Source organism: Morone saxatilis, unplaced genomic scaffold (assembly GCF_004916995.1).
Source record: "Morone saxatilis isolate NCDOM2014 unplaced genomic scaffold, NCSU_SB_2.0 Contig4, whole genome shotgun sequence".
NCBI classification, from domain to species: domain Eukaryota; kingdom Metazoa; phylum Chordata; class Actinopteri; family Moronidae; genus Morone; species Morone saxatilis.
Window position 1 is genome coordinate 14,954,088 of NW_023339984.1, and position 11,786 is coordinate 14,965,873.

Here is an 11,786-nt window from a genome sequence, read left to right on the forward strand (position 1 = left end):
TTTTATTCTAAATGTGTCAAATTTGAGATGTTTCCCATTTGAACAAGCTGCCTGTTCAGTGGGTAATTCATCATTAACATAACATCATAAATATCCCCTAAAAACAGGTCCTAAACCTTCGAACCCTGGGTTGTTTTTATGTTTTTACTCCCTTTATTTACTAAGTTATAAAATAGTCACTACACGTCTTTATATATATACACTTTATATATTGGTAATTTAATGTTAGGCCACACAGAAATGGCAACAGCTGCTATGTCAGTGGTAATATATGGTAGCAGGTTTAACTGTCTGTATGTCCATAGGTTTTCAACATACAGCAAATATCTAAATATAAATGGGAAGGGGAGGGTGTCAAGGTTCAAGAGAGTAAAAAAATAATGATTTTATTACTTCTATCATCATATTTTAATCTTCAACTGGGATGTTTATGTTTTGAGCTTTGGCACTACAGTTCCCATCCTGCTTTGGGTGATATAAACAGAAAGTATTGTCACAGAGTCACTGAGCTACACCTGAACATACTAAGACTTGCAGAATGAGTCAAGTTAGTAACACTGCAATATGTAGCTACCATTAGCAATCACTGGCAAACATTAGCCATAGTTGTACCTGGACAAGTCAGACTAGTCGAATTGAGAGAATGTGGTAGGGATGCCTCTCGACTAAAGATTTCCCTCGTCGACTTATTCAGCAGCTAGTACAGTTAGCATATGCAACAGTGCACCAGCAAGTAAAAAGTCTGTGTTGAAACAATCCTCTCATACGGCTCCAGAACGGATTCTGACGTTGTTTTTCATCGACTAAGACTTAAGGGTTAAGTTGATTATTAGGCTGCAGCCCTAAAACGTGGTCATTTTTCATAATTTAAAACTTAAAACAAGACTAGCTACTGTCTTGTTTTCTTAACTGAAATCATCCCTTTGCTGAAAACTTCAATCTGTATTCAAAGTTTGCAATCAAATCAGCTCAAAAGAAGACCAGTAAGAAGCAGCAGAGATGGAGGGCAGGCCCCTGTTTCCCTGTAAGACTCAACACTAAAGTTTCTATGCATCCGATTCGGTACACCTGTGTTTCTACGGACCAACACACTTCCAGTGATCTTGAAAACATCAGTGTGTTCTTAGGTGTGTCGCATCTGGGCATGAGCGGGTTGTGAGCGAAGCACCTTGGCAACACATCAAAAACCGAAAGCATCTGCGAGCGCTTTGCCACTCAATAAAAAGCTGCAATCGCCTCGCAAACCGAGAAAAAACGAAGGCTGCGATCAAGCTTTTGGTTTCCAGATCAGAGCAGAGGTTGCAGCTCTTACTTTTGCCCTCCTGATGCCAAGTTATGGTAACTGATCCCAACCAGAAATGCACCTATTTTCATCTTACATGCATCTCTCAGGGTCTTCAGATGAACTCGTTTGACCTACGTCGACAATGTTGAGAAACTCAAATACAGAGGGGGCCAAGGACAACATCCTGATCCTCCATTACAAATTACCTCATAAATTAAAAGTAACTTAACGAGGGAGGGAGGGGATGGGGGGGAGTCAAAGAAATTCCTGTGCTGAGACCCACCAAGATGCATTTCTTCCAGTGGTCTCTCCCACTGATTGCAGTTGCAGACGCCCTTACATGGTCTCGGTAGCAAATTTACAAAAAGCCAGGCAGCAGCAACAAAAGATATCAGACCAGTGGTGTAACATCTGTTGCCTTTCATGCCCCCATCCAATCAGTGCAATCATTTAAAAGCCAGACCAAAGTTTATTCCCCCCAGATTGTACCTCAGAAGTTGGCAAAATGTGTTTACCCTACTATTTTTTAACTATTCTAAGAATATAAACCTTTTTTGCAGCAGCTATTCTAACAAAGAATTGTATGGTAAACACAGGTGTTACCAAAAAGCGTGAAAAAGACATTTTGTGATTGGTTAAAAGAAAGCCAGAGAGTATACCAAAGTGATAATGGCATTTAAGGGCTAACACTAAGTATGGAGACTAATGGCTGACTCATAATGACGTCTACCTCCCTCTCTCCTCCTACATTTCCTGCCTTCTTGAAATCCTTTCGTATACACCGGCGGGGTTAAGCGAGGACAGTAATGTCGACACGGTACATTTGAGGCGAGCTGCAGCAACATCTGAGATTCACATTTTAGTTTTATTAGCTCTGGCTTTACGTAATGTCTTACTGATGTTTGCATATTAGCATAAACAGAACCATGCACTCGCAGACAGAAAGACTACTAACAACAATGAATGAATGGCAAACTAAAACAAACCCAGTAACTTCTAACGTAAAACAACTAACAGAGACTTGATCTCATGTCTACCTGCAGCACAACCGACACCAGGATGAAGAAATCGAATAAAAAAAAAGGGTCATAAAGACGCTGTGGAAGTCGTGTAAACTCCCTTGTGATTTGGTGGACAAAGGGACAGTGTGTGTGTGTCTCTGCGTAAATGAAAGGAATGTTAAGTTTCATTAACCCTGCAGAGGAGATAAGAATGTGTGCAATTTGAGCGTAATATGTGCACGTATGTGTGCGTGTAGATCCGTCCATGATAACATCAGCCTGCAAGACTAATTAAACATAATGTGGAACATACAAAGTACGTGTGGCATGAGGAGGAAAATGTGTGTGTGAGACATGACATATGAATGCATTAATGTTGTTATTACTGTTTTTATATATGAGATTTCTTTTTACCATAAGTGACAGCTGATGTGAATTGAATAAAAAGGGAGAATTAGTACTTCACCCGTTGAGTCGACACTAAAAATATAAGAATCAAAATTAGGTTTATTGCCAAGTTTTTACATACAAGAGGTTTGTCTTTGGTGCATAACAATAAACATAGTTTGAGAAAATATAGAGATAAAAGCAAGTGCTGCAAGTCAAGAAGTATATAAAAACAGGGGGAAAAAGGGGGTTTCAATGTGTTTTGAATTGTTAGGCGATTATTATATAATATTAAATAAATTATCATGTAATTACTGTGTCAAGGAGAGCAACAAGAAGGAGGTTTGTATGAGAATACACAAATCTGAAAAGAATAAGTACTCGTAAACACAACACAACATAGTGATTGTGACTAGTTTAATTTGTCATAAAATAATAAAGCCAGAAAATATTGTTTTTCTAGTTTCGGGATGATTTACAGCTCTAATCCTGACTCAGGTGAGTTAATGCAGCCAGCTATCCGCAGGTATCTATGTTACTTTACACCTAAAGGTAATTAATTCATATAAAAAAGAAAAAAAGTAAACACTTGAATTAAACAAATAAGCTCAATTATACTTCAAATATGCAACTTTATTTAAGCACACAGCCAGAACAAGACTCCTGTCCATGACTTCGATTTCAGGACCCAGGCTGAGATTAATGGATTCCATTGGTCATATTTAAGACTTTATCTGACTTTCTCCGACCCCACTGTGTTTTTATAAGAGTGTTAACAAAAGACCTATTGCATTTTTTTTTTAACCTGCCCTCCCAAATACAGAACCACCCTTCCTGACACACACATGCACACACCACCCAGTCACCTCCACACAGCAGCTATCTCCATATCAGCATTCACTTCATACTGCGCCCGCTTTTCCCTCCGTCCTCCCTCTTTTTTTTCCTCACACACACACACACACACACAAACACATGTCCAACACACAACACATCCATCATATAGCTGCCACACATCCTTTCATATCAACAGTTGCTGCCGTTTTTCTCCACGTCTCCCTACATTATTACCCAGCGTACTCTCTGTTTTCCTAAGAGCCAGCCAGGAAATTAGTTTTATAAAGCTGCTAAGCACACACACACACACACGCACACTTATGCATGCATGCACAGCCACACAGACAGAAAAACCCAAAACATCCTGAAGAGACTAAGTGGGGCCAGACAAGCTCTCAACCTGACACACACACATACTTTTTTTAGGAGAACAATACTACTGTTTCAACCCTGCTGCCCCGACTACCGGCCATTGGAAATGGGAATTTTCAGAATCAGTGGGAGTGGTGCTATCAGAATACCTTGCAGGGCACCTAAACAATGCAGTTATTCCTGCAGTAAAGCAACAAACATTATTAAGCCTTTGATAAGGTCTTTAAAGCAGCAGCCCATTGGCACACAAAGGTTTTCTTTTTTATGTCGCAGGAAGCTGAAGGGAAACAACCCTCGGAGAATGAGAAAACGAAAAGCCGTGTGGGCTCAGAATCGTTCCCTTTTTCACACACACAGATTGTCCCAGAAATGAAATGTCATAACCGATTTGGAAACGGAGGCAGCCGACCTCACCAGAAGAAAGACGAGAACAAACCATGGAGACGAAAACAAAAACAGTTTTTTCGTTGAATGGATCCGATCACTCGCTGATTGGGAGCAGAAACGAAATATTCCCCTCAGAAACAAAATGTCTATTCAGGTTAACAGAGAGGTTTCTAGACGCTATACATTGATCATGTAAGACAGTGGTACCCAACCTGGGGGTTCAGACCCCCACTAGGGGTCGGCAAAGTCTCACAGGGAGGTCGCGAGGCCTTCTTGATTTTAAAGGGGTGTAAGAAAATGTAAAATATATACAGTAGGCTGATATCTCAGTATTTGTTCTTTGATTTCTGTGAAGAAAACTAAATTATATATTAGTTATATTCATATATTCTCATACTGCATTAGAAAAGTACTCAGGTAAAACAACCAAACAGCTAATAGAACAATGGTTGTTTCTCAAAAAAGAAGCTTATTAAGTCTGAATGATTGTTAAAAATGATAATAAATACACAATACAGACAGAACATTTTCTAAAAAGTTATATAATAATAATAATACATTTTATTTAAAAAGCGCTTTTCTAAATACTCAAAGACCCTAACTTAACTCTAATGTAATATTCAAAGCTCATTGTTCAGATGTATCTGTTATTATTGAATATAACATGAAATATACATAAAATATGTCACTAATTAAGAAGGTTGGGAACCACTGATGTCGGAGTTGATTAATGATTTATAGTGATTGATCACTTGTATGGATGTATCTTGTAAAGAGAGAGAGGAACTATTCAAAACACACTGTCAGGATAAAGATGAAACTAATAAATCAACCTAAATGTTATCTTATAGCTGGTATTTTTGTATCAGCCAATAATGGTGGAAGAGGAATGCCAGTTTTTTTTAATACACAGTGAAATGTGCCAGATGGTGAGCTCTGGTATTCATTTTAAACAGCTATTCTTCAATAATTCCCCTTAAATGCATTAAAACTAAAGCTGGTTTTTAAACTGTAAGTAAAAGTAAGGTCGTAAAGTATAGATACCTGGAAAAACGACTTACTTACAGTAACAAAGTGTTTGTACTTTGTTACTTGTTAAAAAATTTGTTTTTTTATGAGATTTTAAAGATTTTTTTAATTAAAAAAATATCAGCTATGCATAATAATCTATACAAAATATACTTTAATAATTTAAACAAAAAATGAAAATGTAAGTTCAATAAAATACATTTTATATTATATATCGTATTTTCAATGCAATCGTAAACATCTGTAAAACCTGACATCATCATAATAATAATAATAATAATAATAATAATAATAATAATAATAAAACCAAAATCAAGTAAATGGATTTGTGGTTGAATCATAGAACTAATACAGCAGAAAAACACAGAGAAAGAGAAACCAAAAATGTCCCCAAAAATACCGTCAGTAACAAGAAGAAAAAACAGGCTCGGAGAGTAACAGATTACACGTAACTGAGCTACGTAAACCATTACAGTTACAGAAAAAAAGTAAGATGTAATGAAAATGAAAAAGGTGAATGAAAAGATGTAATCAGATTACAGTTACATTTAACAGAGGTCACATTTTAGATCTTTAAATATTTTGTTTCCATTGTTTTTTTTCCATTGTTCTGTTGTCTTATAGATATCTTCATATTTGGTGTTGAGGTAATCCAAAAGTACAGAAAGTGATCAAGTTACATTACTTTGACATTGTGATACTAGTTACTGACTACATTTTGTATTAGGTAAATAGTAATTGTATCGAATTACACAGAATACATAGTTAATAAGTTAAGACACTGACGGTGCAGCACTGTAGTCTACCTCTTTTCTACCCAGGGGTAGAATCGGGGGTATAGAATATTTATTATTATTAAATTTCATTTTATTTTATTTCTGCTATGTATTATGTTTTATTCTGCATTCAATCTCTTTTTAACAGTGTCTCTGGTTGTAGGTGTGTTTTTGGTTGTTATCTGTCTACCTAATATATTGTTTTTAATCTTATTTTTACTGCTGCTGCTCATCCGTAATGTAATTGGATATTTTAAAGCTGAAACAATCAATATTTTCATATAAACAATGGATTAAATGACTATGTGTGCGATGTGAAAGGGGTCGCTTTCCTGAACACACCTCTCCAGGGAGACTTTAAATCACTTTTTTATGTGCGGGTGAAAAGGAAACAGACGATGAGGGATTCTCCTGAAAATCAAACCTTACATGAGATGAATGTGAATAAGATGGAAACTCGGGGTTCATGCAGGAACTTGGAGTCCAGATACGTCCAACTACGCAGCGCTGCAGTTAAATCCTCTATAAATTAATGACAAGTACAATAATCCTCCGTCAAAAATCAACTGCACTTCGGGTTATTAAAACACACATCTGCAGAGGGTTTTTGAAAGAAGGGGCTAAATAACTTACAGACATCAGTATGTGGGGGAGCATGTAAAGCTTCTGCAGCGTGGCGTTAGGTATGAAAATAAACTACACTGTGATAGCAATCTGGGCCACATTATGGAAAAGATATCCAACCCAGAGTAAAGCTGTGACAGGGCAGACCTTTCAGACCATGCTGGAACAAATCAAGCATTATTAAAATTCTTGTCAATACTTTGATGGGCATTTATTACAGTATGAATGCGGGGTTGTGTGCCGAGGGCAGCGCAGAGCAGTAGAGTGAATGACTGAGTGACAGGCGTTACCGGTTCTGCTTCAGATAAAGTCCGACCGGAACTGTATTCCAGGTCTAAACAGTTCAAACTGTTGTAATCTGAGTAAAAAGCAACATTATGTGACTTATAATAACAGCTTCACTGTCATTTTGATGCTACACTGAGTCATTCCCATTGATAGTATATATATACAAAGTGTCTTTAAACCTGCATTCTATGTAATGGCCAGCAGGGGGCAGCTAACACGCCGATACCATGCAGTCTTATGGAGAAATGAGCCGACTTCTCATTTGATTTATTAGCTCAGTAAACAGTTTCCTAATGAATTTATGGTCTAAATCTCTAGTTTCAAGTGTTCTTCCATACAGCATGATGTTTATTTAGTAAATTATGCTTCAATTTAGAGTAAAATAGTCAATAAAGCCGTGTGTGCTTTTGCTGGATCATATTTTATGGCAACTCAACTGTCTGATGGACAGTAGTAACCAATGCAAATGTAGCTGCTGTTGGCTAGTTATTATTATTAATATTATTATTTAGAGAAGCTTACAGGACTGGGACAGGGGGATAGGAACCAGAGCTGGGAGGGCGGTCACATTACCAGCCGAGGTTACGAAGAGGCAAAGAGGCCCAAGACTAAAGGGACTGTCTTTTGGCAAGAGCTTTGTGAAATAAAACGCTACAGGTAGACAGTGAGCTGGCCTTCTAGCTGTTGAAGCAGTCAGTTATATTAGGAGCAGCTGTCCATATTTAACACAGTGGTTTTGCAACTGGGGACACCAAATCGCACAAATACCAAATCTTTATGCTTTAAGTAGGACAAAGAAGTACCCACACAGGTGATTTAAATTATTCTCTTATGGATCTTATTGTTCTTATTGGTGTTATTATTCCCAGCTCTAATAATAGATCTAATAATCCAGACAAACTGAAAACAGCTCGCTGGGTGTGCATGTTCTTACAGGAAAACCCAAACAACCAGTTTTCCAATTATGTTTTTATAAGCTGACACAATTACACCATAAAAATATGAAACTAACAAGCCAATTTTTTATTTTTATTTTTTCTGCTCGGAGAATGAGCAAATGAGAGATTTGTTTTTAATAAGAAAAACAGTAGTTCACATATGAACTTAATTCAAAGTGTACACAGATGCACTTAAAACACACATTCAGGTAAATTGAATGTGAATGCATGGTAAATTGACTTTTTATAATACAACTTAACAAACACCTTTCTGTCATAGTTTGTAAAAATATAAATGATTGCACTTTTCTTTTTCGGGTCACAGAGTGTAACGTATGTTTCCTATTTGGCCGACATCCTGGTGAAGCCTTTTTATTTTCCTTATATAACAAAAATACAAGTCCAATCTAATTCTTATTTAATAAAAGTTAAGAGTGAGAACACATATAATTTACATACCAGAAATGCCCACAAGTTTGGCCCGGGCAGCGTTGTGCAGATATTGATCCATGAGTTGGGCTGCAGTCACAGTCAAAATTTTTTTTGGGAAAAGAGGCACATTGTACACATGCTATCACTTTAAAAACAATGCTATTCAATGTTATATTAATATATAAAAGGTTAAATGAAGCCTTGCTTTGTTCGTTTTTCTTTCATAATGGATCAAAATAGCCCCACAATAACACAAATACCTTGAAAGATTGTGCTCTTGTAGTTAGGAGTTAGCTAGCATTAGGGAGATTATCTGGTTTGGTTAAGATAGTAAATGTTTGTGTTTTATGACTTACTACCATCATCTTCAAAATTAAACTTTTAGTTAAGATTAAATTGTCCCGAAACAATTAAAATAATTAATAAACATTAAATATATTTCAGTGTGCTGATTCATACTTTTTTGCTTTTGAATATTTGTACAATAAATAACAGATGAATCAGTCTTTGGTTGACATATGCGACCAGTAGGAAACACACCAATGCACATACTTAATAATTTAACATTTTTTATAGCATAAAATAGTCCAGTGAATCCCAGACTGATGGCAAAAGCTGCAACTTTTTGGGGTTGACCATTGAGTGGTGGAAGAAAACAATGAAAACACCTGTAATAAACAACACTAAACGTACAAATATACCTCCATTACCCTGGTGTATACCTTTGTGAATGAGTTTGGCTAATGCCAGAATAACACTTAATATAAATCCACATGGATGAAGGCTTCTGTGAAATAATGAGACGTGGTTGAGTGTGTTAAATGTCTTGCATGTGTACAGAAAAGTGCAGAAATAGGAATATATTGCGGCACGGGGACATAAATTGGCTCCATCGCATTCCATGACCCCGAGCTATATGGTTCCTCGTGTCCACGGAGGACAATTACCGCACGCTGTTCACCCGTTGGACGAAAACCAATCTCGTTTCAACCACAAATTTATTTTTTTCTGTGTTTTTGTGAAGAAGGGTCAGCAATAGTCGTCACATCAAAGGATGGGTTGATCCTCAGCGCTCAGGAGCCTCCAATACGTGATGTTTCTGGGGTTAAACCCAAAAACCACCAGAGAGAATATATAAATTCACGTGGCAGTGATATATTTTAGATTACTTCCAGAGTATGTGTTGGCCCTATGTGGACGATTTCTTTCCATTTCCCCACTTTCTCTGGATTCAATCACACTCTTATCACCTCTTTAAACTTTTACTGTAGTTTGATCAACAACCTCGTTGCCTCCAGAGCTCTTAGAAAAGTGCTCGTGTCATCCAATCATGGACCACGTTGTTTCATTTAATCGACCACCAGCCGAGGCCAAAACAAAAACCTGCAGTAGATCAACAGAGCAAATTAATTTAGTGCAAAGAATAGCAGCGATAGCTGCTAGCACCACTTAGGGATAAAGATATATATTGTTTTAGTCTTCAACCAGGAGGTCATTTCAGCCTTTCTTGACCTTCCCCAGACTCTCTGAGTTCAGGAAGGGTTCAAACTATTTGATTACCAGTTTTCTTTTGGCCCATAAGTGGGAATATACTTGTCAACACATGTTAAAGCTGCATTAACTCAATATTTTATAATAATACTGGATCACATGTTGACATGCAGACTGAAAGGGAGTTGCTTGTAGTGACAAACCCACAGAGAATAATCAGCCGTTTCCCCCACTTTCAGCTCTACTGAGTCTCTACTGAGTCTCTACTGATTTACCCGATTTACAGCAACAAAGTTAGAAACTAGCTGGTGAACATTTCGTATCACAGTAAAATATTTCCATCAGGAGAAACTGGATTATAATGAGAGTGAATACAAGGAATATTAATCCAGAAACGTGGCTTCAAATGAATATTAACATGTCTGTTGGATATGTAAACAGGCAGCTGTTTAATACGTTTTGGCTAATCGAACTTTAGAAGGTGGTGATATTATAAAGGACCCATTAAGTTCTGGAGCAGATCTGAATCAGGGGGCCGGATTCAGGAATTATCATCATAATTCAAGTGAATGGTGCGCTCAAACATCGCTGTAGAAGAAAAAACGATATAGATTTGTTTTGTATTTTGAATATAAGTTTATACCCTGTAGTTTATACACATCTGAGGGTAAGAAAGGATGATTCAATATTTAATAGCTCTGATCTAAACAAATCTATATTAACAACAAACAACAAACAGTTGTCACTCTTCAAATGTTGATTTACTTTTTCTAGTAAAGTTCATTAAAACATAGAACATAAAGTCAGTCAATCGTTTTGCATAAGAATTCAAAATAAATCATTATTATGGATTGATAAGTTATTAGCTGTAATTTAATTACCCCGATAATTCATAATAATATACATTTTCTATTATTGGATGAAAATGTATCTGCCCTGAAAATAAATGTGCATCCCAAGGAAAAGGTTTATCAGGAATTAGTAGTTAGGGATGAGATTTTTCCAGATATTCTGATTGATGACTTTTTGCCACAGCTTTCCTAACAAAGCCAAACATATGTTGTTGAATTCACATTAACTGAGATTTGAATATACTGTTCAGTGTTTGAGAGCAGGAAGACGCCACAAGTGCATAAAGACTCATCAGACTTGTGTTTAATCAGAATAAACAATCAGACTCAGATTATCTGACACAAACTGCAGTCACGACACCGAGACAACTTCCTGGATTAACTTCCTTACTTTTAACTTTTTTCCTAAACCAAACTAGTTCTTCGAGGTATGCATCACGCACACACCTGCCGACAGAGCGCTAACAGTTAGTGTTAGCTTTAGATGTGTGTGTGAGATTATTCTGTGTTCAGGTGAGCAGCCGAGCTGCGACTGAAGCTGTGGGAACTTACCTTACAACTCTGAGTGAGGCAAGAGCGCAGAGCATCATCACACTGTCAAGCAATTGCGGTTGCGCACACACACACCACAAATATTTTTCCGTCTTGTCAGCCTAGGCGAGGGATGGCCGAACGAGTCGCTCTCTTTACATGCTTTAGATGCAAAGGATGAGCACACCACACACAAACAACGAAGAAGGAAGAAGTTGACAACTATTTCGGGGGTTGTAGGCGTGCCTTGATTGCTCATTACACACTGAAATGTTTGCGCTGCTTTGTAATGTGGCACCGAGAAATGGGGCCTGGAACGGGGATGACTGATAGAGAGGAGGCCAAGGACAGATTCAAAACCAGAGAAATAGAACTGTGGCTGAATAAGTTTTCACATAAAGAAGAGAAAGATGGCAATTTAAGATGTGTAATATGGATAATCTTGTGTTGTTTGTTTTGAGGTTGAGAACGCAGCAGACAGCCACAACAAGCAGCTCAGTAACTCGAGCCCCATGTGACGTCCCAGCGAAGGACTGGAGCTCAGAATACACTGAGTC